The 27,652-nt window shown below is 39.4% G+C and overlaps 1 protein-coding gene across 1 annotated transcript in view; it reads right to left on the minus strand.

The window, feature by feature from the left end:
• cdh13 (cadherin 13, H-cadherin (heart)) overlaps positions 1-27,652 on the minus strand; it is a 344,376-nt gene that overhangs the window by 107,412 nt on the left and 209,312 nt on the right. The window lies entirely within an intron of this gene.

The following is a 27,652-nucleotide window of genomic DNA, read 5'->3' on the forward strand; positions in this document are numbered from 1 at the left end:
CAAGCCTCTCTGCATGCTGTCTTGCTCTTTTTTTTAAAGAGTTGGGGCGTTGGTTGAATGTTGTTTAAAACATCAGTAACATTAAATTAAAGTCCTATCTTTTAAGGAATAGTTTGACATTACTACACTTATTAGCGTTCTTGCCAAGATTTAGACAAGAAGGTTGATGGTGATGAATGTTAACAATCTTCTCATCTTACTCTTAGCAAGAAAGCAGATAAGCTATTCCCCAAAATGTCAAACTATTCATTTAATACAAAAGCCTCACAAAAGTCAGACAGCATGTGCCCCCTGTTCAACCCAGGAAAGAAAGACAGACATGAGGCCAGTTGGCTGACGTGTCTTTGCCCATTCAGATCGACCACCAATTTAAAATTTAATCCGTGCCTCTGTTGCAGTCTGATTGGGGGCTGGCAATATTTAATACACTTTTATTATCTAAAATAAACCATGTAATGAATAAACAGGACTGATTATTGTTTGGTGTGACTGTGATGCATAAAAACAAAACACAGTAAAAATGCACATCTGTCCTTTCTGTCTCAACACCTCTCTGCTCCTTTCTCTCCTTTCCATTTTTTCTTTACTTTTACAGTGCGCATATTGATTGGAGGGGCTTGCATTGCAACGTTGACCATATTTATCTCACCTCATCAGGCCAATTAGTAGCAGGATGATAAGCTGCTGCAGCACCGGTGTCCCTAAGCTCTCTCTGATGAATGTGGGGCTAATTGGGGTCAAGGTTGGGTTTAAGGCTGCGGTGAGTTGGAGCAGAAAGCGCAAGCCGGGGCTAATCTAATCAGGTGCACTATCAGACCACAGTCTAATCATGTCATTTAGTGAGCAGTTAGATATATATTGGAGACTGAAAATAGTCCCCTATTACCACATACCCCCACACTAAAAGCGGAACATACATTTTGTGCATGTGTGTGAGTAGCTGTGTATGAGTGTCGTTATGTGTGTCTGTGAGTGTGAAAGAGTGTTTTAGTTAAGTGCAATCATCATCCTGCGCCTGCCACCATCAGAGCTATCAAAGACCCATCTGGGAAGCATGTGTGTGCATGTGTGCGTGTGCATGTGTGCATCAGTGTATGTGCATGTGTGTGCGTGTGCACGACAGCAGCCACAGATCCTTCAGTGAAGAGCCCAGGTGTTCCTGTTAAAGTGTTAATTAGATTAGTGCAGATCAAACGGGGGTGGCATTCGCTGGGGAGTGGAGGTGGCAGGGCCATCCCACCGGGGCGTCAGATCCAAATACTCCTCCTCATCCACCAATTAGGATGAATTAATCGTTCACTGGACTCATTTGATTGGTTCCCCTGAACTGCATGGCGACCCAACAAGGGGACTATGCAGATTTCAGTAGAGGAGTGGAGCGGGTGTGATACAGTAAGAGGACAAGAGACTATAAACTTGTTGGAGGACTTACATAAAGTGAGGGTGTTTCTCTAGTTAGATTGATGCACATCTGTCCAGTTTCCCATTATATTACAGAGCTACATTACAGTATTACAGTATATTACAGTAATTCTATTTTGCATCATCTCTGTCTGGCAATAATCACCCCTTTTGATTCAGAGATTAGGCATTTAACTAAAACTTTGTTGTTGCCAATGTTAGGTTCAAGGGTGTAATGAGAAAGATGTTAAAGACATATTGCATATTTTTACAGCATATACCTGTACATATACATATAGATGGCCCCTTAACTTTCCTTACAGAACACTCTAATACCTACAAAGCTGTGTTTCTAAGCAATCTACAGAGAAAATGTCCTATCAATTCTGATAGTTTTCAACTGTCACGTGATACTTTTTGGAACCATTTTGACTATGATACTGATTGGTTCCAGTAACATTTTATCCAACATATGTAACTGTTGGGATATAGGGAACACTAACACCACAGAACAAAGCATTGTGCCATGTAGACCATCAGTGAGACAAGTCCCCAGTTTAACCATATTTTCTCTGTGGAACTGAAAATGAAAATGAATGCACCTGAAATGTCCATTATACTCATAGTTATAGCTTCTATTCTTTTATCATGTATATCGTTTATATTTTTCTGTGGACCACATGTATGAACTAAAGTAAATTGACTTTGACATTAAAACACTGTGTGTGTGTGCACAACTACAGGAAGATAGATCAAGTTGAAACCAGTAGTGCCATGGCAAAATCAAATGTCTGTTGGCTGTTATTTTGCAAATTAATTTTATTGCCAAATATGTGGTTAAAGCGGATTCTTGTTTAAAACCTGTCTACCCACTCAAGTTGTTGCCCCATGCACACTACTTTTGTCAAACTGTGTTCAGCAGAGACCCTGCAACCTTCTCTCAGCAATGAAGAAAACTAACAAAGCTATTAATCTCAGCTCCACTGTTGCACCTTAATAATAAAATAAAAAATCATATAGTATTGCCCTCCTTATCCACATCCACATGTTTGAAAACGTTAAATTCTCATTGGTCTAGTATTATAACAAATCTAGCTGAGTTCCTTATCACCTGATATGCAGAGAATTGCATGCAGAATGTAATGCACAGACATCATTTAAGTGAGGACATTAGAAGTGCTTCAGGCAAAGTCTGTGTCTCAGATCTAGACAAATACACAGACAGACACACACCTGGACACACCCACAGTTAATCTCGGTGGGTCGCCTTTTCCTTTATCCAAGTCCAGAAACAGTTCACAAACAAACTAAGCTAAGTGTGGCTGTGTTCCCACAGAGCCATGGGGACTGAAGGCAAGGAACAGGAAGTGGTAGCACACATCAATTCCACATCAAGTAGCAGCTACTGATGTGGATTTGTCTGTGGTGCACAACAGGGAATGACAACAGAACTCAAACTCTTTACATAGTGACATTACACTATGGAGAGAAACTCTCTGGTAGTCGTGTGCAGGCTTTGTTGCTGGAGCACTGTGGTTATGCAACTACCAGTGAGAAACCTTTGCCTTTGCCCCAGCACAACAATGAACATATTCCTGGCAAACAGAAAGAGGGAACTAAAAAGATGGTACCACTGGAAACCAGTGACTTGAATCAGCCATCAGTCATCTATCTATCTATCTATCTATCTATCTATCTATCTATCTATCTATCTATCTATCTATCTATCTATCTATCTATCTATCTATCTATCTATCTATCTATCTATCTATCTATCTATCTATCTATCTATCTTTTTTGAACATACTGTATATGAGCATACTGCATTTTCACTATGAGCTTTATGGTTTCACTATGGTTATTTACTGCTATGTTGGATGATGGATCTAAAACAAAGGAATCAAAGATAAAATGAAAGGATTCACTTAAACAAATCGACTGGACAGTTACAATTAATTTCATGGATTTATAGAGATCTTTACACAAGACTATAGCAAACCCCAACCATCCTACCTACATCTACCCACTTCATAATGATACTATACTGCAAGTGTTACTGCAGTCTTATCTTTCACAATGTGTTTGTGTAATTCTGAACTGTGTTAAGTTTCTGGAAGAGTGCATGAATGTAAGTACAGTATAGAGAAATAGCAGGTCTGTCTTCTGTCACGTGCCCTTGGCAGACCAATTCTGGGTTTACCAATATTAGTTTTCATGTGACATGTCACTATGGCTTTTTGATGTTAGCCAGAGCCATTTTCCACCTGTAGCCCTGCATCTAGACACCTTCCTGACCTGTATGCCTGTGAGCACAATCTCCACAGAGTGTAGTAGAAAAACATAAGCATCATCCTTACAGTATACTTGGGACAACAAGCACAGTGTTAACACCTGGCTGGCTGAAAAACACTTAAGCAAACACACCCCAAAACATACAGTATTTCAGCCAAATAAATATTTTCAAAACGAACACCAAGACACACATTAGAGACCCTAACTCAGACATCTTGTCACAACGTCTGCCTCAGTTGTTTTTATTTTACTCAGTCTGCCCCTCTGTCCCTGTCTCCAGCCACTTCTCACTTCCCTGAGGCCAATGTATTACTCAGGAATTCTCCAGACTTCCAAGACTTGCCATTCTCCATCCGACCACCAGATGCCCACAGACTTTCCCACCTGTCCCAGTCACCTGACTCCCTCATCCACCTACTCTGTTCTTCATTCCCCAATTACACCCCACCAGGATTTATACCAGCCAATCCCAAAACCTCCTCTAGGCCGGATTGTCAATGTTGTTCATAGCTTTTGCATCCAGCTACCTGTACCTGTTCTTGTTACCAGTTGCTGTATTTTGACCTATTGTCTGTTCCTGACCTGCTCACCAGTCGTGACTACCATTCTTGTAAGCCTGTTCCTGACCCTTTGCCTTTAGTACTTTTCCATTCATGCTACCTGCTTGCCTTGTGAGTGTTTGTCTGCATTTGAGTCCTCCTCCCTCTGTTGCCTGAATTTAATACTGTGATACATCTAAAGTTGACAAAAGGATTTCAGTGAGACTTGAATGATGAGACTGATGCCTTGCTGACACTATAAGTGTACTGACAATTTGCACTAAAAGAAAATATTCCCGTCACAATTGTCACAGCTTCACATTTTGATTTAGCCTCTGAGCTAATTCACTTACCATACAGGTTCATATTGACAGACTGACACCCAATCAAATCATGGATACTTATGTAACCACACTTCAAGCAGCACTTCAGTCAGGTACACTTGGCAATGTCTACACATCTCTGTCATCCCACAACTGTGACCAATTTGGAGTACTTATTGCATGCTATACATGCTTCTCAAGGATTAAAAATGCTTATGTAAATAAAACAGCACAGTTTGTCTCGCTGCCTGGGACTGCAGCAGGCCGTGCTCATTTGCAACAAACTTTTGGAAGTTGCCAAAGTCTTGAGATGTTTGCTAACTTCCTATGGAAGAAAATTTGATTTTGAATTTCAGGAAGTGAAATTGGAAGATGGTTACCTTGACTTCAGAAAACAAAAAGGATGGAGCAGGCATCTAACAGCCATTAGAGGAAAAGCAATTTAAGACACTTTTCACATTACTCTCCCCTTTCATCACTGTGGTTTTTGCCACTTGGTACACAAATGTGCACATGCCTTTGCATACAAACAAGTCCCAGTATCACTGTACTGTGCTGGTGATAGTAACTTTTACTGCTGGTTATTATCCAGCCAAGGCCATAACCACAAGCAATTAAATGTCTAAAACAGCCCATTAATTCAGGATTCACTACCATATGTCAGAGGCTGCTGGAATAACCTCTGTTATGACCTTAAAAAATACATAATGACTGTTATGACACATGACAAATATGACATATACACAAATATTTAAGCTGTAGATAAGAAAATACAGTTTACTGTTCCTGCATGCCTCCAGCATCCTGAACAAGTCTAGCTTTCAAACTGCAAAACAAACAACTTTCTCAAAATTTGAGATGATTGATCATCTGCCATTGGTGACATGCCTCATCACTGATCATTAAACATCTTATTATTCAAGCTGTCGAGATGCAGAGCAACTTCAGTTTGATTTCACCAAATCATCCAAACACACAGCCAGCAGACTGTCTCTGTGGTGTTCTTCAGTTTCGTTTTCTCAGCATGAATGTTTTTTGTTCCAAAACAGAGTACTGAAGGTCAGTTCAAACTACCAAAAATCTCAGCCACTCACCACCTGTAGTTATCAACAATCCTAACAAACCTGAGGCTGTGTATATAATATCATTCTGTTCTATGTTACAATATTATCCATATAGCACTGGATTGTACAAGATACAGTTGTGCCATGCTTTCCTCTAAATGCCTCCCAAACCACCACGGAAATAATGCATATTAACATTGGAGCCAATTATATTGTACTTGCATCACAAAAGAGAGGAACGTTTAATGTGCAGCTCAGCATCTAGGGAGCCCCGCAATTTGTTTTTGTTTGTTTTTTGTCTTCTCCTCACTAGTGAAGTGCTCTTTCATTAGGCATGAAGGAATACAGTGGCAGGACCACATACTGAGAGTCTGTCTGTTGACTGATGTCTGTTTCATCACATCTCTCCAAGGAGGTTGTTTTCAATGGGAAAAAGAGAGTACTGGCACAATAAAAGAGTGTATAAATACACACCAGTACACACAACATGTATGCATATACAGGGCAGTATACACAGAACAATACAGTGCTGGAAATACAAACACATTAAATACACTTAAATGAGCAGACACATATGTTTCATGGATTGAGTGTGCACTGCTTTCTGAGAAATCTCTGATTTATTTTAGCATTTGATTACTGACTGCAGGACTTGCTCCTTAACTTGTCTTTATATTCTCCTATTTCTATGTTCTTCTCCTCCTCCCTCTCCTCCTCCTCCTCTGCATATTGAATCACCCCTCCTTAAGGTAGCATTTCTTTATCTTTTAAGAGCAAAAATGTCCTAATACAATTTTGTAACAATTTAATCCATAAGCTTCATATGAATACTTGTTAAATTAGTTCTAACAAAGGTAAGTATTTGTTCAGCATGATAGCTGAATGGGAAAAATAGAAAAAGAAAAATACCACAAATAACTTTTTTTACAAGTGAATAATTACTTTGGTTATTCAATGAACCTGTGCCTCTGCATTCTGCAGTTCTTTCTCAGGAACCCCTTGAAATTTTTAAATCAATTCCATCTACTGAATTCTTCATCTATTTTAGTAACGATAACACAATGTCATGGTTCTTTCGAGGAAATTTCATATGAAATTAGCAGTAACATCAACTCTTTGGAAATAATGAACCACTCTACATTGTAAACATTATTTGTCCCATCTTTTCTCATATGAAATGTCCTTATCTCTCATGGGAGTGATATGTTGTCACAGTGGCACTTGGGAGCAAATGGAGTGATCCGTCTCCAGCTCCTGCTGAAATGGAGACAGCTTGCTTATAATTGCTGGAAAATGTCACCACAGTTGATTACCAGTGATTTGTACTACTGCAAAGGGAATCCAAATAAAAAGCAGAGTTGATGAGTGCATATTTAATGAGGCGCATGCATATTAATGCAGGCATCTCATTCCGCTCTATTTCCTCACATAAACACATGCAAATTCATGGTACAAGTCAGTGAAAACATAGGAAGTCATCCTAATCAATGAAATACAGATATATAAGCTGCCATTATCACAGCTAAGTGGTCAGTGTGGAATAATGTTGGTTTAGTACTTCCAGCTGTCAGAAAATGTCCACAGCAGATTGTGCGTGCCTTAAAAACTGTACTCACAGTTGTACTTGCAAAAACATTTATGGAATCATTGAATTTTACATTTTAAATGTCCTACTTAGAAATCGTGTACTTGACATGCAAGTGCAGGTTTACAATGAGTGTTAACATTACAGTAGATTGAAATGTAAATAGAAATAGGTCATGAATGTAAGTTATGCTCTGAGCACTGCATTGCAAACCAGTAGAGGTCACTTAATAGTATAAGCAACTGAAACATGTGTATGGAGAACTCCTTTAGAAATTATATTTTCATGATTAAACCAATACATACAAAAAAGAAAAAAGACAAATGTATTTCATTAACATATGCTTGAAGCAACAAAATGAAGTAGACTGTAGTAATTCCCTATACTACGATTTTTAATTCGGAGGAGAAAATGCCAAATAGAAGGCCACTCGACTGTTGCTGTGCAGTCATTGAGCTTCCTGGTAATAAAACAAACAAATGATGAGTAGATTAGTGGTTTAAAATCTTGAGAGTGAGGATAAAAATGGATCTCAGAGTCTTTGCTGGCCCGGCTGTATAGGACCAGGACCCCTTCTGAGAGTCTAATGAAACAGCTACTTTCTTTGAGACACACACAAACATGTCAAGTTAGGACAAATCCTGCTTGGTCTGCATAGTCAAGGACACACAATGTCACCTGCGAGAGGTACATAAAATGATTCTGGTCATGGTGAGCATATGCGCTTATGATTCTGCTTATAGCCTGCACAGTACTTGAGTGAGACAAATACGCATATGCACACCCACACTGACATAGTCAGGCAGGACAGAAATCAATGTTATGGTGCCTACATTGGTTTCAGGCTTATAACAATGTTGGACACACACTCTTGATGCTGTAATTTGATGCACAGAGCCCAAGTTGGTAGTCCATTTCCTTGATAGTTGTCCCTCTAAGCACAATGTTGTCTACAACAAGCTGTTGACCTGCCATGCTTTATTTCACATGCACCTGTTTGGATTCACCAATATGTAAATCTGCCCAACTCTGAGGGTCCATCAGCAGCTGCTGAGTGCCAGGCAGGGAATACAGATGCAGGCAGATAGGCATTTAGGAAGGCTTCTCACGTCTGCCTACTGAGAAGCAGCACAACGACTTGGCCACAGCCACAGCAGCTCCGACACTCCCATTCTTCAACTGGATTGATTCTCACCAACCACTTGCAATCTGACTCATCAATATTCAGAATCACACTGTCCTAAAATAGCTTCAGCCTCAGGATTTTAACCCTTTAAGTGGAGTGCTGTGATTATGATCAAGAATAAGAAAGAGGGAGCCAGATCTAGTGGCTGTACTGTAAAAAGAGGACAATCAAAGTGATTCAATTTTATGTTTTTTAGATTTTGCTGTCATCTCGGCCATATTGTAATTAAACTAGAATCTGCGCGTCTGTTCGACTAGGTACAGTTATATACCATCATTTTTAACTTCTGGAATGCTGAGAACCGTGCAGCTGTGGGGTTTCACCACACCAAACAAGGAGTGGAGTCCTGAGACAGTGGGATGATGCAAGGCAGAAACTGATGGTCTGAACTGGAGTTATGGAAAACAAAGTGACTGAGACTGAATTGTTTGAGCAGAGCCGGACTAAAAAGTGATTTGGTACACTTGGGGTGGTATTATTTCTAGTTGTATCATTTATGGCTTGGGTTTTAGATTCCTTTTCTTTTATTTGGAGTTTTCTTTTTACTAGTTTTATGAAGATTTAACCGTATTGCCATTTGTCATTTGGCTTATAATGTTTTATCTTGTTTCTTTTTATTTTTTATGTCTTCCAACATGATATGTGTTGTTGGTATTTCTGCTTCACAGCAGCATGGGTACTTACAGTATGTGTCTACATAAAACCAGTCCATTATGCAAAATAAATGCAAGGAGCTCACCTCTTTTGATGCTTCATAGTCAATATTGTAAGGACTGTGTCATCATCAAACAGAATTTGTCTTTTTCTTTGTCTTGAATCCTGCCAACAATAAAACTCCTGAGCCTCTGGACTACATTCCTCAAAATACTGTTTCATTCTCATCCAGTTAAAGGTCCAATGTGTAACATTTAGGAGGAGCTACTGGAAGAAATGGAATATGCTATTTATAAGTATGTTTTCATTAGTGTATAATCACCTGAAAATATGAATTGTTGTCTTTGCATTGTCTTAGAATAAGCCCTTTATATCTACAGAGGGAGCGGGCCCCACCATGTTTCTACAGAAGCCCAGAACGGACAAACCAAACACTGGCTCTAGATTGGGCCTTTCACATTTTTCACGGCCACCGTAGTTTCTCCTACATGCTTACGAGAGGGTGAGGCGAGCGGTTTTCAAATGGTTGCAATCTGCAATTTCACTGCTAGATGCCACTAAATCCTACACACTGCTCCTTTAAGATAACAGCTTTGTCAAAGCTTTAGTCCGTCTAAAAGCCTGGGTCCCCCTCTCTTCCCTTCATTCTCCACCTGTGGCTGCAGTGTGAGCATCACATTCAAATAAAAAGTATTTGAATTAAAGGTGCACTGCAGTCAGTACTCAGTGGCACTCAGTGGCATGCAGCACAGGCATGCAGAGACATTGTCCACTAACATTAGGAATTTTCTTGGTGCATTGTGCAACTGTTTTATAGTTGGAAACATTTCTATAACAATAGTTTCCATCACAAAGAAACCTATGTAGATGCACCCGGTAAAATCCATAAAAACACTCTGGACAATGCATTGTTTTCTCTCGAGTCAGTTATTTCATGGGGCAACTTTTTACCTGTCTCACTTTAGCCTAAAGAGCTGGAGACACAATGGCATCCTGCACCCCAAACCTCTACTCAGCTTTGGTGAAATCAACATCTAAATGATTAAATGAATGAAATAATTCCCCAGTGCAGCGGAAATGAAAAAAACAAAAAACTTTCTTATGAGTTCAGGTTCAGTGCACACGCTGAGGCTTGTCTGTTTCTTAATTAGATCGATTGCAGCCAACACCACATCCTGCTGCAGGCTTAATTTGACTAATAATAATCTGACAGTAGCCAAATTGTTTGGCATAGTCACACCTTTATAAGGATCAATGACAATCTTGTGTGCAATGATTCTAAATGATTGTATTTGTTGTAATTAGGAACTTTATAATGAATACTGGGTATCCAGATTTTACCAAAACAATGATTCCTTTTTCTGTAGTTGTCTCCATCACCCTTCTAACTACTGATGTCAAGAATTCTAGGTGGTACTCTGTTTGTGCTGGTTATTATGTCTCTGGCAATGAACATTTTCTTTGCTAAGATTATTTCCCAGGAAACTAGGCATCTTATTTTTCTGCATTAATTTATTTAGTGCAGGACTTTGGTATAACTGCTGCCTAAGTAATGATTCTCAATGTTAGTTAGGTTTTGGGAGTGGGGCATCTATCTGCCTCCTACCTCAGGCAGGAGTTAACCTGCACAGTTCTCGCAGCACATCATAGTACTTACTGTTCTGACAGCTCAATATTGGTTGACAATTACTCACACAGCAGCTACATGTGTATAATATAGTTCAAATGAAAAATGTTGTAAGTTTCTTTTTTCTCTTTGAGGGATTTATATCAAAGTCAAATTGGGCAATGCATCCTCCACAAAGAGTATGTAAGCTTTTGAATAGGATCTGTTCAAATCTCCATAATCCTTGACACCAAAATTAAATTGCACTGTTTGATCGTTGAAGACACACTCCCCTCGAGCCTCTCCTCCCACTTCGCTAAAACAGACGCATGCACAAGGGGAAAAAAAACAGACAGAAATGCCACTATGCCAGAGTAAAACCCTGTCAGTTTTATTGTCATGGAACTGATACTTTTAAAGGAAGTACAATATTTCTAGCTAGATGTGTGTGCATCCTCCTTTCACATGTATTTTTTAAAATCAGTGGCTAAGAGAGATCTGTTTTGGTCACATAACATCTTTCCTCTGTACACAGAGCAGTAAACAGACCAATACAAAGTCACGGCACGGTTGTTGAAAACTGTTGCTATAACCAATTATTAAAAGGGAAATTAAGACTTCATCCTTTTTCACAGAGACAGGTGTCAGGATCAGGATCAATCATAATATTATCACCTATTTGTAATAAAAATATAGTCTTTAACTTTTATAACTTTTTTGTTAAATGGAACTCTTTTCATATTGTACAACACTGAAATGAATGTGAGGCTGGCAGATAAGGAATTCTCACAGCTATACGGCATGTAATTTCCCAGGCAGGTAGGTACATTATTCCCACAGAGAAATTAAATTTTCCTGTGGCCTTGTTTTCATAGAGATGCGCAATTCAGAGACAGCTAAACAACCTATTCATTCTTCAGGTGGTCACTTGATACAGGAATAGAGTGATTAATACATCATTTATTTTCTTAAAATTAGGGAGAGAGGGGCTGGGCAGCATGAGCCTAATCAAGCCAGTCAGTTAGCGTGGTTTGTTTGGAGGCTTGTACTTTAATCTTCTGTTTTGATATGGCAGTTTTTTCAATCAGATTGTGTACTTCCTGATGTCCTGATTTTTTTTGTTCATGCCCAATTTAGTATTAAGCTCTGGTCAAACCAGCATTTAAAACTTTCACATTTCACAGTAAAATCAACAAATTAAAATGGAATCACCATAATCAGAGGATGCTCTTTTGGGGGTGAAGTAAATCTGCGTGAATTTTACATGTCAAGTTCAACTTTGGTGACCTTATTTGGCCTGTTGACCAATAGCGAGTCATCTTGGCAGTGCAAAGGGTAAAGCCAGAAAGTCCAAAATGGAGGAAGCTCTTGTAGGTTATTAGGAGCGTTGCACCATTCACTTTTATTTAACCCTCCTCTGTTGTAGTATAAACTGCTCCACAAAAAAGAGAGTTTCTAGACAGTTATGAGACAGGAGTCCTACTTCAATAAAACTCTTTATTGAATTAAATGATGTACAATCCCCAGAACAAAATGCCAGGGGGAGTACAACACAGAGAAAATATAAAACACGTCAGGGAGCTATTGGGATTGACTGTTGCAAGCATGTTCATGGCTGGCTAGCATGTTATATCGCAAAGACTCGCAAATGAATTTTGATGTGCCACTTTCTGGTGTGACCAGACCTTAACAGGAGGTATGTATCTGTATGTGTGTGTGTGTGTCTCCTTTACTAATCTCCCATCCCACATTCATTGATTATATTGTGTTATTCTCTTGCAATTTAAATACCATGTTCAGTGATGACACAGATATAATCACATCTCTCCCACAAGCTCAATGGCAAAAAGGTGGCTACAGGTGTTCATAGAGGTGATTATATGATTTATTATGTGTGTGTGTTTGGCAAACCATAACTCTGTACATAGTGAGTTTGTAAGTGACTTGCGTTCTTTTTTTCTCTGTCAGGGTGCTGCTCTTATCTTTGTAGCCAGGAGGCCACAGGACTTATCAGGCACACATTCATCCATGCAGGTCACCGGCAGAACCCAGTGCTGCTTCCTGACAGCTGGGCTATGGCTTCCACACAAACCTCCATCCCCTGGTTTGTACTTGTAAAAAATGTCAAATATTGACTCCATTCCACTGAACAAACTTCAGAGGAAGTTTCTGTGGTGACTGTCTCGCAGGGCAGCTGCTGTGTAGCTCCACAAGCTTGCAGAGCAACGGGATACTGTATCTCCAGCTTTCGGAGAGACAAGGTCTCTCTTGCTCTGTGCCACTGGCCTCACTTGCCCTTTGAACAGATTCTATTATATTCACAGTATTCAGAATGACCCTTTGTGGGCTCATTGTGAATATAGCTTTTAATGCACCCACCAGTGCATTGCAAAATACAAACAAAACTGGAAACAATGGGAAACAGCCAGCTTGGCTCTGTCTATAGGTAACAAAATCTGCCTACCAGCACCTTTAAAGCTCACTACTTAACACATTATATCGTTTGTTTAAAAAACCAAAGTGTAAAAACAATTCCCTGTTTTACTTGGGGTTAAGCGCCAAACTCTTTCTTGGCCAGGAGCCAGATACCAAGAAACCAGCGGAAACTCCAGGAAGGTACTGCTCCCATGCAAGAAATACTTGTTGTTTTTACACTTTGATTTTTGTACAGACTAAATGAACGAGATACAACATGTTAATTACAGAGCTATAGAGATCCTAATAGGTGGTTTGGTTACTTTGGGACAGAGCTAGTCTAGCTATTTCCCCCTGTTTCCAGTCTTTATCCTAACTTAAGCTAACTGACTGCTGGCAGTATCGCTTCATATTCACTGTGCAGATGAAGGTATGGTAATCATCTTCTCATCTATTACGTGTATTTCCCAAATGTTGAACTTTTCCTTAAACTGCAATTTATTAGCTAGCAGTATACAGCAAACTACAGAGGAACTTGAAGAGGCTGGATGATATCAATATAGGCCTGATGTGAATGCAAATGAAAGTCAAATAGAATTTGATTATCTTCATACTTATATATATATATATATATATATATATATATATATATATATATATATATATATCCCAAACAACAGGTATGAACATTTCCTTCCCTAGCAATATGAAACCAATAATATTAAAATGAGGTCAGAGTATAGAGATGCCCAAAATAAAAACTACACCAACATAGCTGACAGTCAATATTGATCTTTTGCAATCTATTTATGTTGCACACTGTTTTTGTGGCCTTAATCCCTAGTCAGATGCAGCTTCCTGTGGGATTCTGCTGAAAACATTGCAAGCAAACATTTAAGATATAAAAATAAACCAAAGATTTCTTTGTATTTATGTCCGGGGAGAATAGTGCTTCTGAAACTGGAGAGAGACACAGCAAACAGTAGGAAGATGATGCTAGTTTGAGTGTATTCAATCCAGCTCTGACTCAGACTGGCTACAAATAGATTAAACTAGATTAAATGCAAAGTGGCAAGACAGAACATTTAACTCCCTATTTGACAGTCAGTAGGCAGTGGACTTAACAAAATAAAAGCCAATTTACAGAAATCCACTGCTGGGCTCCACAAAGAGTATTAATGTATGACCCCGGCACATATGCCGCAGTTTGTGTCAATGCCAACTTCCTCTTCTGATTTTCTCTTCTCTTCTCAGCAGAATAAAACTATCAACACAAATCCTAGCTGTAGACAGCTGATCCATGTCTCTACTGAAGGAGGGGGTGCAGATGACTATTTCAGAAGGATCTTTACACCAAGGCTGTTAAAGATGGTCACCTAAGGAAGGATAGGCCCCGATAGCATTGTGTCTGCTTTAGCAGAGGCAATGAACCAAGCCGAATTTCATCAGCAAAGAGAAAGTGGCATGGGAAAGGGAACAATAAAAAAGTACTGAGCACACAACAACAAACTTTTCCAATCAATGCACTTTTTCATGAAGACAGGGTGAAATTAATTCTCGCCTGAAGAGCTATTGTAGGGGGGAGGTTCACTGGAGAGTAAGAGCTGTTGACAAATACTCTTTATCCTCAGGTCAATGAGGATTGGAAAAAACAGGGGATGTAAGAGAAGGAGTGAGGGGAGACAGCAGAGAGAAAGCTTGTGAAAAATGAGACAGCAGGAGAGAGGGAGAGGACGGAAGTCAGAAGGAAGAGAAAGAGCCATCAAGAGGGAGGGAAGAGTGTTGAAGCTCTCTCTAAGCCTAATGACAGTGTAGCGTCACCAGGACCTCCCTGACATTACTGAAGCCCTCACTTCCACTTAGCATAGATGTTTCCCTCCTAGCAGCGAGCAGTTGTCTCACCCTAATTATTCCGCCCTCCACCTGCATGCCTCACTCTACTTGTCACTCTCCTTCATCTCTCTATTCTCAGGTCTCACCTTCCTGTCCTTTCCTCCCTCCTTCTCTCCGCTGCCCTTTCAATACCTCCTTAGGACACAGGAAAAGTCAGAACTCTCCACTCTCGAAGATTACTTCTGAATTTTAAAAAGGTCTCATGTTTTTTTCTGTGTGCATATAATTTGAATGAGCTAATATTTGAGCTCCCTAATGTTTTGCATCTATTGCCACTTTATCATTGTTTGTTTTAGAAAACGTATTCATTTTAAAATCTCTAAAAGTCATTTTTGGATGATTAGTGGGGCAGAATATATATACAGGATTATTATTATGGATTATCATTATGGACTCTTCCATCTTCTTACTTTTTATGGTTTCTTTTTACTATATTACTTAGAATAATTAAACATATATTTTTATAAGCATTATTCATACCAGATTCTCAGTACCTGCAAATTAGACAGAAAGGGGTTGGAGCAGAAACACAAAGTCTTTACTTTTAGTGAGAATCATCAACATTCAGCCAGTCATACAAGTGAAACCAAGTGGTCTCATGACATTAACAAACCTCAAGCAAGAAACCTGGAAAATAGTAGAGGAAAAAAAGGTAGTCCATAAAATTTGGGATCTCACAGCAAAATTGAAGCAACAGAGGCTGAGATATCCTGACTTTAAGTCTCTAGTATGGTTCAAGTATGGTTCAAGCTCCCAAAACGCTACATTTCCCATAATACAACCCATGTTTTTTTCAGACCCTCCCTGCCTAGTAAACCCCAACACCTTTCAATCTCCACACCCCCAATTTGTAATGTAGTTAACCCTGATGACATCATTGGGATTATTTTCTCAGACTTTAGAAAATTCCCAAGTTGATGTTACTATTTCTGTGTATTCTTCAGCACAGCATCTTAAAAGTTTATTTAATCTTCTCAGACCTAATTCTTTAATCACAGCTTGATGACAGGCAATTCAGTTGACAGTCAAAACGTTTCCATCATCTGTCAGCTTCTCAAGTTTTAGATTTTGAACAGATTGTGTTGCTGCAGTGTCTTTACCCCTGTGCCACATGGATATAAATAATGGATGTTTGAAAAGTCATTACAGTACTCTGGGATGCCAAGCAGGTTACTGAATGTACACAGCAGAAACTCATTGCACTCTTGCAAACCATAAGGGAAGAGATGACTTAGCTGTCATTTTATTTGCTCATAAGAAAGATACATTATTTTGCCTTTTTCTTTAACCACAAAAATGTCAAAATTAACTAAGTGTTGTAGAGACAGACAGGGAATGAAAAATGACCTGGGCATTTGACCTAAGTCAGTCAACCAAACCCTTCAAGCAATTTACTTAATTACTCTCTTACAGGCCTACCCAACTGGCAACAACTAAACTATGCATCAAGATTTTTTTTAAGGCTTAATCATGATGTGATTAGTAACCACATTATTTTAATATGGAATAATTTGTCTCTGAGTCACTACCACTTCTCTCTTTATTTTTACCTCTGTTATCAAATTTGTCCTGCCTTTTTCCTCTCCCTTGTTCCATCTTCTTAATGTCTTAAAGATCACATTTTTCACTGTCATCCTTCTCATTTCCATTTTCCCTCACTCGTCTCCTCCAACAGAGCGTCTCTGGTGAATATAATTCTCTACCTTGTTGTTCTCTCTGGTCCTAGGCTTTCATTGACTACTATCGATGAGACTCAATTAAAGCAAGGAGGGGAAAAAAATAAGATTAACATCACACACTTTTACTCACAATTCCGGGGGGGGGGGATTTATCTTGAGGAATGCTCAGCTTAAAAAAAAACTGTGATTGACACCTCTAACCTTCATTGGGATGTAATCTTCATCTTTAGCACTCAGAGATCTAATTAATTAGGGGGAATCTCATTTCCTCACTAATGCAACTGGACAGAGATATGATAGAGGAGGGAGAGAAGGGAGGAGGAGGAGGTTGCTGAGGAGAGGAAGGATTGAGATGGAGGGGAAAAGGAGGGGTGCCGTATTTCATCAATGCCTGTGAACGGTGTCCACCTTATTCATTTCAGGGAAGAACAAGAGAGCGTGAGGTGGTTGGGTTCACACCAACTACACTGTATTGATTACAGCTGCCAGAACTCTGGCTACTGGCCATCACATAAGGAGACACTGCAGTAACGCTCTTTATAATGGGATCTCTTGGTAATGTACTCAAGTGTTTCACTTTTTTCTCTGGACTTCTTATGTGCATTAAAACCATCATGTATGTGTGAGGAAGTGCTATGTGATTGTAACTGGTTTTGTCTTGCTGCTGCACGACAAAGTGTGTAAATTTAACTCCCTTACAAGTCATTGTCACTAATCTCGAGTGACTAAAACAGCCAAATAGTATGGCTATTTGGATGCATGTATTTATGTGGATTATATATTTATTAACTCTAATTAGCTAAGTTAAGTTTAGTTTATAACTCATGAGAAAAACATTATCTGCAGTTTTCATATTTAACCATAATTAAATCTTAAATCTTGCATTGACATCAGCCACTTCAAAGTACTTACCATAATGCACTGACTATTACTTCCATCATATCCTTCACTGTGCAGAATGATGTTTGTGCAGAGTTTTATATTAGAAATCTGTTTTTCACATCCATCTCCTAAAGGGGGAAGTTTAGTTTGTAAGCCAATTGTGGTCCATTATACAACTTACACAAGTGTGAAGTGGACATTCACTAAAAATGCACTTGACTACAGTGATGTAGGAGACATATTGTGTCCAGCTATTATTTTTTTTTAAATGAAAATGATTTCCATATATTCTGGATTTTTCTATGAGGGAGAAGGAGGGAGTTTTAAAAATAATTTTTAACAAATAATTGTGTCTTTTTTGTGGAAAAACCATATCAGAAAAACTATTATTACAGTTTTTCTCAGTCGCTTTGGTACATATCTCAGATCAGAATTGAAATTCTCAAAACTACCTGTTCAATTCTCACATCATTGTGTCACTTGTGCACATCAAAAAAGAAGTTTCTCATTTCTTTGAACAAGTTGCAAACGCTTTGGTACATCCATGCAAATGATTATGTACAATTATCTGTTGTTTCCTACATTATCAGTTGCTTATGTCATGTTGATCAAAATGTATTATATTGGGTCTCTGTTGAATAGTCTCACCCCCCACAACATTTAGGCACAAGCTCATAGCATAAGTCTTTACATGCAAAATGGTTGAACAAGTTATCATAATATGTCAAGCATATTTCTATACTTTCTATATTTCCATTAGACTTTTTTCTAAATCTGTCCTGAATTGGTAAATTGCTTCCAGGTGAATCTTGACTTTCTCTAACGAAGGTGCTTCTCATGAAGCATCAACTAGCAGGTATATATATAGCCGGAGCAACAGAATGTTACAATGTTGGACAATGGAAGGACAAGGAATTGGACGGGGTCAACAGCCAGAGAGAAGACGAAGAAGAGGAGTGAGGCTGCGTGGTGGAGGAGTTGGAAGGCAAAACCGAGGAAGAGACAGAAGAGGCCGAGGACATATGCGCGTTCCTGATGAGATTAGAGCCACACTCATAGACCACGTTCTCAATCATGGGCTTACAATGGCCGAGGCTGGTCGAAGGGTGCAGCCAAATGTTGGAAGAACAACTGTGTCCTCGATTATTCAGACTTTTCGTCGACAGAATAGGTATGTAATCTAACAATAGGCATTGTACACTGTACTTTCATTACTAATTTTTTTTTCCCCACATAGGACTGCAAGACAAATTCACAGGGGTGGCAGAGGGCCCCTTTTCACACGTGAACAGGAGGAGGCCATTTGCACCATGGTAATAGAAAACAATGCAATAAGACTAAGGGAGATACAAAGTGCCATTATAGAGGACAACAACATCTTTCAAAACATCCAAACAGTCAGCATCTCAACCATTGATAGGGTGCTGAAAAGACACCAAATGAATATGAAGCAGCTCTACACTGTTCCGTTTGAAAGAAATGGTAAAAGAGTGAAGGAGCTGCGTTACCAATATGTACAGGTAAAACATGTATGAGCATGCAGCAACTCTACCTCAGAGTAAACAGTACAACATTGTATAGTGATATACATTACAGTAAGTGTGAACTTGACACATTGCATCTTCTTTTCTACAGCCATAGCAAATATGTGCTGTATACATTTGATGTAACTGTATCTTGACCAAAATGAAAATGCATGTAATTCATAAAACTAATTTTGTGTCTTCTGGATATAGCGTATAATGGAACTGGAAGCAAGTGAACCACCGCACAGCTTCCTCTACATGGATGAAGCTGGCTTCAACCTAACAAAACGTAGAAGGCGTGGTCGAAATATCATCGGCCACAGAGCTACAGTTGATGTGCCAGGCCAACGGGGCGGAAACATAACCATGGGTTGTGCAATCTCTGAGAATGGTGTGCTAACGCATATTCCCATTATTGGGCCATACAATACAGAGCGTCTTGTCACCTTTTTAGACACTCTCTACAGGGATCTCATCCCTGAACAAGAGAGGGGTCAGATTGGAGATGACCTGCCAAAGTATGTGATCGTTTGGGACAATGTCAGTTTCCATCGTTCCAACATCATCAGGCAATGGTTTGCTGCCCATGACAGGATGCTGATGGAGTTCCTCCCACCCTACTCTCCATTCCTTAACCCCATTGAGGAATTTTTCTCAGCATGGAGATGGAAAGTATACGATTGTCAGCCACATACACAAATGACCCTTCTGGCTGCCATGGATGCTGCATGTGACGACATCACAGCAGATGCCTGCAGAGGCTGGATAAGACACTCAAAAGATTCTTTCCACGCTGCATTGCAAGAGAAGATGTTCGTTGTGATGTGGATGAGAATTTGTGGCCCAACAGACAGGATCGTCAAGAGGTGTAGGAAGATTGTAATTCCTTAATGTAATTTCTACAGCACCGCATGTACAGTTTTTCCTATGTTCACATTTCTTCTTTAGGTTTTTTTTTTGTGTGCTATTCAGTGCTGTCTTTTCATTTCTGTATCTCAATGACATGTTCTGTCAATAAAATACAGTACAAACAGTAAGAGTGTAAATTTTAATCTTTTCCATTCTCTTGCAATTACACTCACACATACACTAAGATGTAACTTACAATTGACAATAATTGTCATCAAAACTTTAGCCATAGTTTCCATCAGAACATCCCTCCAGAGTAAACTGTTATATTGACAACATGACTAAACAATTTGACTGTCTTATCCGTACACAATGACACAAGGACTTGTCATTCTGATGGCACTGACATGTTCATTGACACAGATATTTACTTTTGAGAGATGAACTAAGGATTTTGAGTAAGAGAGTGGCTTTTGCAGGTTATCCATGGTGTTTTGCTATTTGTACAAATTGTTTTGAGAAATGCACTTACTGTTTTGCAAATTGTGAGTTTGATTCGAGAAATGTACCAAAGCGACTGAGAAAAACTGTAAAAGCAGAATACCTTTATATGTCTTAAAACATGTCTCCAGGAGATATTTAACATATTAAACATAGAATGCATTATATGTTAATGACACACCTTAACTTAACTTAAAACTGAGCAAAGTCAAACACCTTATGTGCAAACATGTAATATAATCTACATAAATTTGTCATTTCATATTTTAATCATCTATAAATAATGTGCTGTGATTTCACACTAAAAGTCACATTTTCTTTGCATAATTTATTATTCTGAACCTTTTAGACATCTAGATGATCTCCATTGTTAATATAGTTCCCATCAGAATAAATTTTAGCAGCCAGTGAGAAATATTGAGGGCACTGGAGACCAAGAACACAAACACACACACACAAACACACATACTATATTCACTAGCTAAATTAAAAAATAAACACAAATCAATCTCAAAAGATTATTGTGTTAATCATCAGCAAAACTATCAATTTAGGGAGTGAAAACCACCCTCCCTCCTCTAAGGCTCAAAGCATAACACTTCACAGCATCAGCCACTTCATACAGGACGCAACAGGCTATAGAAGAAATATTCTGTATCGACAATTTTTGAAGGGTAAAGAGATCTATGAATATTTTTCACAGTACTTATGGTCTACACTGGCTGTAGTTCATTTATATACACTGGCTTTATTCATTTATATACTGTAGGTCTTGATTCTCTCAATTCTTGCAGATATATACTTCTATATCTTTAAATTACCACACAACTCTGGCTACAGATATGGTTGAAAAAACATCTCACTGGGCAGTGAATACAAAGTGCCTTGGATTCTTTGTTGTTGGAATGAATAAAATCACTATGCTGTTGCTAAAAATTGTTCCCCACCCTGCCACTGTCTCTGCACCCATGAACCTCTCCAGTCTCACTTCTCCATTACGCTGTCGTCTGAAGGCTGCATTTCTTAGCAGATATCGAACCGGCACGTCGCTCTCTCTCTGATCACTCGTCCTTCTTGTCGGCCACCTCACAGGCTGTACTGCACCTCTTCACACTGACACCGGGCCTGGGTTTCCTTGCCTCTTTTCTCCTTATCCACCCTGAGGGCTTTTCAGCTCTGTCCTTACTTGCCTGCATCTCCATCCAGCTCATCTACTCGCACGTTTCCAATCTCCAGATCATAATAGGGGAATGAAAGGGAGTTTATAAACTGAAGTGCACATCAGATCTGCTGTAATGAAATCTTATCAATGTGTTCCCTGTGCTGTATTATTTGCATATAAATTACATAATATAATAACTCTCTCCGGCCCCTACCTGGGAGGAGTAAATATTTCTCTGTCTGCTTTGTCTTGTTGCTGTGGCACGAGGAAACGAGACGCTAATTGAAGAGAGGAACGCATCTTTATGTGACGACTGACATTCAATTATGTTTGGGGGATCAGATTAGGTGGTGGCCCCAGAAATGTTTGAAAACAACATTTTGCAGAGCAGCAACTGAAGGCAGCCGAGGATGTAATTTGAATGGCTGTTTGAGGCCCGCGCTGAATGGCGCCGCTCTGAATGGAATCACTATGCTATGACCTGCGAGTAATTGGATGTCCAGAGTGAAGTGTTGACAGAGAAGGGGGGCGAGGCTGACAGAAACAAAAAAGAGATAGACAGTCAGGCAGAGAGCCAAAGAGAGAAAAAAACACAAGATGAAAATAAGCAGGAAAACAATGCCATGAACAAGCACGACAAGGGGAAAAAAGAGCAATAAAGGGGGGAAGAATCACAACAATGAAAGTGAATGCAGTTTTCCTGAAGAGTGGAACCTGCCACAGCTTCAGCTGTCATTCATCACAGCAAACAGGCATGTAGCCACTCTGGCCACCAAGCCAAATAAGCCATTAGACAGGATAAGCTTTCTTATCAGCCAAACACTGTCAGGAAGGCACACTGCCAAAGTTGTACCAAACAAACACCGGGTCACTTTACTTACAGCCACCATTACCTACTATACTGCAGATCAGGGATAAATGTGTACATCCATCTATCTCCCTGTCACTCTGGACGTGTACTAGTTAAGCATAACATAGCACATAATGTTAAGTAAATACATTAACAGCGCAGGCAACAGGAAAGTAAGTCCTTAATATACACAACACACGGCCAAAGATCATTTGCTAACAGATGATGCGTGTGCCTCAACAAAGACTATAACCCATCCTGTCAACACAGATTATTTTTAATGTATACAGTACAACAGGTTGCATACTTTTCAACTGACTCAGAATGAAGAATAGTGCTTTTGTCGGACTGTCGTTTTCAAGTGCAAATCTTTTTCCAATAGTGATTTGCTACTTTTCTATATGAAAGTCACCTTCAGGTAAAAAAAAACAAACAAACACGTTGTTGTACTGTATTGGTTGTTAAGATGTGCTTTCTGTCTGACAGAAATAAAAATGGATTTAACAAGCACTCACAACATCTCCACAGATGGAGGGGGGGTAAAAAAACAAAACTCAAAATAAAAGAAACATGCAGTTTTATCTACCTGAATAAAAACATCACCAATCCACCACACACACACACACACACATATACATCCATTTTATCTCCATGTAATTCACCTTTGTAGAACATGGAAGGGTACGGAGGGGTCGGCCGACTCCATCGATTGGCTATCCTTAGCAGTGACAGCTCCGAGATTGGCCAGAGAGCATTAGAGAGTCAGAAAGTCACACTGCCATTAGCAGTCTGTCCTCTCTGGTTACAGCCTGCCTGCACACACATATATATATCCATAGACTGAAATAGATCACAATGACTGGGGGGGGGCACCGACAGATGTCTGTGTCTGACTCTGTATACATGTCTAGGAAATGTGATCACTCTATGTAAAGTAACTTCAAATATATTCTGCATGAAGTTCAAGCCAATAACCTTAGCACCCCTCCTTCATTTATGTTGTTTAGTGTGTGTTATTACCTCTCAGAGCCCCTCCCATCTCTGCATTAAGGCAAACTTTCCACATCTTTCTGTGTGTGTGTCTGTGTGCTGTTAAAATGTATTCATCACATCTCAAGCTACAGTACAAATCAGAATATAATAATGAAAAGACTGCAGCACATGTTTTGTATAGATGTGTTCATCAAGAGTCATGTTCGTTATAAATTACTGTATATAGCTTATTGCAAATGAATCACATGAGTAGACCTGAGCAAATTCAGAAGAGCCTTGTTATTTTTTAGACTAGAGGGAAATTTACCGCGCCTGCCTGCCTCAATCTTCCCAGCTCTCCTCACTTTTTTTCTGATTCACATTCTGCTCCTACAGTTCACAAGCCTCTGAAAAGGATGTACTGCAGTTGGGCTGTGACTATGGGAGATGATGCATGAAAGCACTGAGGGAACTAGGGTTTGACTGATACATCAACCAGCTGAGATATTGGGATTAAGTTTTCTGTATTATGCAGGATCAGCAGGACAATGTCTTCAGCCTCTATGATGGAAGTTCATCCTTGACTAACATCTGCGATTATATTTTCTCTGAAAAGCTGATTTAATTTACATGTATTAAACCATATAGTCTGCTTGGAACATTAATGTGTGTCTGATATGTTTTTATTTATTTTTGTTTGGTAAAAAAAGTATAATTTCCACATTAAAATCCTTAAAAAGGCATCTACTCCTTCTAGCTCACTGAAAAATCCAGAATCTATTAATAAGCAAACTGTGTTCATTTTTAAAGTGTTCCTGCTGGACACAAGATGTCTCCTTCTTCACTGTAAAGTCCATTCTCTGTATGTGCATTGACGGCTTCAAGATTCTACATCACACTTGTATAAATTGCAGATTGGACCAGGATTGGCTTCCAAACGATTTGTGATGTCACAAATCATGCTCGTAGGTCCAGCCCTTAAAATCAGGTTCTCAATGACCATGGAGAAACTTTCCACTTTTGGCAGATTAATGTGAAAACAGTCTTCTAGTGTCAAACTCTGCACATACATTATTCTGCACAGTGAAGCTCAAACATCCAACTGTAGGAAAAAGAAGAAAAACATATTTTTGAGTGGAGAGGCACTTTAAGCTCAGACACGTTATCCTAACCAACAGACACTCATAGATACATGCGCTCAATCACACACAGAAACAAAACATAATTCCTTTCCATCTTTCAGAGAGATAACATAACACCTCACACACTGCCTCTGTCAAGCTACCATACGCTTGCCTTCACATAGACCAAAGAAGGTGGAACTTGCTTATGTATATTAGTGAGAGATTTCAACCCTTTTCTTTCTCATTTCCAGTCAGATGTATTCCCTGTTAGAGCTAGTCAAAAACAAGGTAGTAAGTTAAAGACCAGAAACCCTTTGCGTTCTACAGTATATTGACTTTTCTGATGCAATTTAACGTTCTTCTGCATGTGCAAAAAAGTTGAAAAATTTAAATTCCAGTGTAGTGCAGTACGTGTAAGTGTTTGCATGTGGTAGCTACACTGCGCAGCCTCAGCTCAGAAGTAGAAGTAAATGTTCTAATAAAACGGGTTAAGATGGACATTCTTGTAAAGCAGATTGATTTCTTACTAACAGCGTTCTGATGATTAAGAGAGATTTCCATGTGTATCCAGTGAAAGATATGAACACTCCTCTGTCTTTTCAGACTCATGAAAATGGCCTAACCCCCCCCCCCAGCAATATTAGCTGTCACAAATTACAGCCTGCCATTGATCCAACAGTCGTGTGTCAGAATAATATAAGACAGTGAGGGGAGACGTGTCTAAAGTAAAGTGAGGAGAAAAACACAGAGCAGTGGAATAAATGTGCATATCAAGACAGGATTTTACGCCTCAGAGAAAGCACTACGGGGAAAATCAAACTGATTTCAATGTCACAAAATTGATTGTCCAATTTTCTCCGGATTGCTTTCTGCTTCCCTGGGGTAGGTGAGGTGTCTATCCAAATACACTTAAAGCTCCACCTGAATTATGTCTGAGGAATTTGCAAAACGGAGGGGCAAAAGTTTGGCCATCTCTCACTTTTTCTTTCTTTTGGTTTGTGAACCTCTCTACCACACATATAGTGCACACATATGCTGGACATGCTGTCTCAAAAACTATAGTCTGGATGGCAGATGGATTCGATGGGTGTCATTCTGAAAGCATATTTATGAGAATGTGCTGAAGTGGCTGGGTTTAAATCTCTCCAGACCTAGAGGAGGACAGTTTAAAATTTATGCCTTCTGCACTTCCATCTGGCTCTGCTGACTGACTGTGCTTTTGAAGAAGTCTCACTTAATTGTCTATTATTTTTTTTTTACAGAGATGCTGCACTGCGGCTGGACTATTGCTAAAACCCCTGAAGACGTTCAAAAAAAAAATCCAGCACACTAATAAATTATGTCGGTGTGGCGATGAGGGGGATAGATACTTGTAGATACAACATAAAGACAATCATACATAGCGCTGCAGGCTTATACAGCCTTTAGGAGGCCACATCTGCAATCATATTAATACCCCAGAGAGCTATTATCACAGACAGGGATTAGTCATAGCTGTTTGGCTGTTTAGTAGAAAAAAATCATCATATTGGATTTCACTTTGGCTTTGATGGCATTTGAAAAGAAAGACATTTCATGGACTGCAACACCATTTCATTGCTTGTAATCTTTCACACAGGTGTATCACTGACCCATTACTGGAAATATTATGAAAACACTTAATAGCCATGGAGTTGTGTTCATTTCTTCATTTGAGTTAAAGCTCAAAGGGGAAGTAATACTGATCCTTCAAAACTGACATTTTGATAGAAAGATGTTTGTGTATTGAGTTGCTGTAGAACACAGATATGTTGGCACAGCAGAGGAAAAACAAGGAGAAAACACTGATGTCAGGAAGACCTTTGTCACAGCAGTGATACTTCACACTGCATTTTTATACCACAAATTATTCTTCCTTGACAAAACTTGGTGCCTACATTACCCACAACACAACTCAACCACTGACACTGAAGATTCAGGTGTACTATGCTAGTAGCTGCTAATGTAGCCTTGACCCGCTAGCCTCAAGCAGAGATGAGGAGCAGGCTACAAAGGTCTGGTAAGCTCACTTCTTTCTTACTGCAAACCCCCAGATTTTTTTCATTTTCAGACTTGTAGTATTCAGCCCCAACAGACGCTAACACAAGTGACATCACTTGAGCCAATTTATCAGACTTTGCGCAGCTCCCTCTGGAGCCACAAAAGGCTTTATATAACTTTTAGTGCTCCCAAAGACCTGTAAACAGACTTTGATGTGTTTCCCTTTAAGTACAGCCTGCTCCCATGCAGGTCTCAACAAACTTAAAAACAGCTCCAACAGGTTAAACAGGTAATAACAATAATCTGTCTATCTTTGTGCATCAAAACAGATGGAAATCTGACAGGAACAGGTGTTTAATCAGCCCTGTCCAGACAGCTCCCAGTGAAAATTAACAGAAAATAATGTGTCCAGACAAACCCAGCATGGCCGCCACCTAAGGTGCTCATTAAATCAATGGTGTAAATAATAATCAAACATGACTCCAATGTGATTCTGCCAACAACTGACTTGGGTCTCATGTCCTCGTGACTTTGAAGGACTTACTAATAACTTCAAGAGTTTATAGCCTATGGAGAATAGTGATAGGAAGAATCTGCTTTTTTTTAGAGATTTATTGAGGCCACAAACAGGCTAACAATTTGGCTATGTGCCTTTTTCAAAGGCATTCAACTGCATATTTGAACACCAGCCTGTTAGTGGTTGTAATAAATCTTGGCTGCAGACCGGTGGAGTACTGCTATAGGTTTTTTTTCTCTTCATGGAGTGTTATCTTTTGAAATATCCTGGAAGTGAAATGCTTAAAAAAGTCTCACTTTTCTACTCACAAAGGAGCCATAAAGACCAACACACATCTCTTGGATCATTCAGTCTCTCAATCACCTCACAAAATCAGCATCAACAGTGCTCACTGCATTGATTACGTCTCATTTCACCGTTCTTTTAATCAATTACGCCTCTAATAAACAGTTTACTGTCGCTCGCGGAGCGGCTCATCAGGGCGGTTAGCTGCCATGGTTCCAGCAGTTCCGGATGGGAGGTTTTCAGCCAGGCTTGTTGGACACCACCAGAGCCGGCGGATAAGTGTGTATCACCTCAATTAAACTATGCGCTAAGTGTCTGACAACAGCTA

This window comes from Siniperca chuatsi, linkage group LG4 (assembly GCF_020085105.1).
Source record: "Siniperca chuatsi isolate FFG_IHB_CAS linkage group LG4, ASM2008510v1, whole genome shotgun sequence".
In the NCBI taxonomy this organism is placed as follows: Eukaryota; Metazoa; Chordata; class Actinopteri; order Centrarchiformes; family Sinipercidae; genus Siniperca; species Siniperca chuatsi.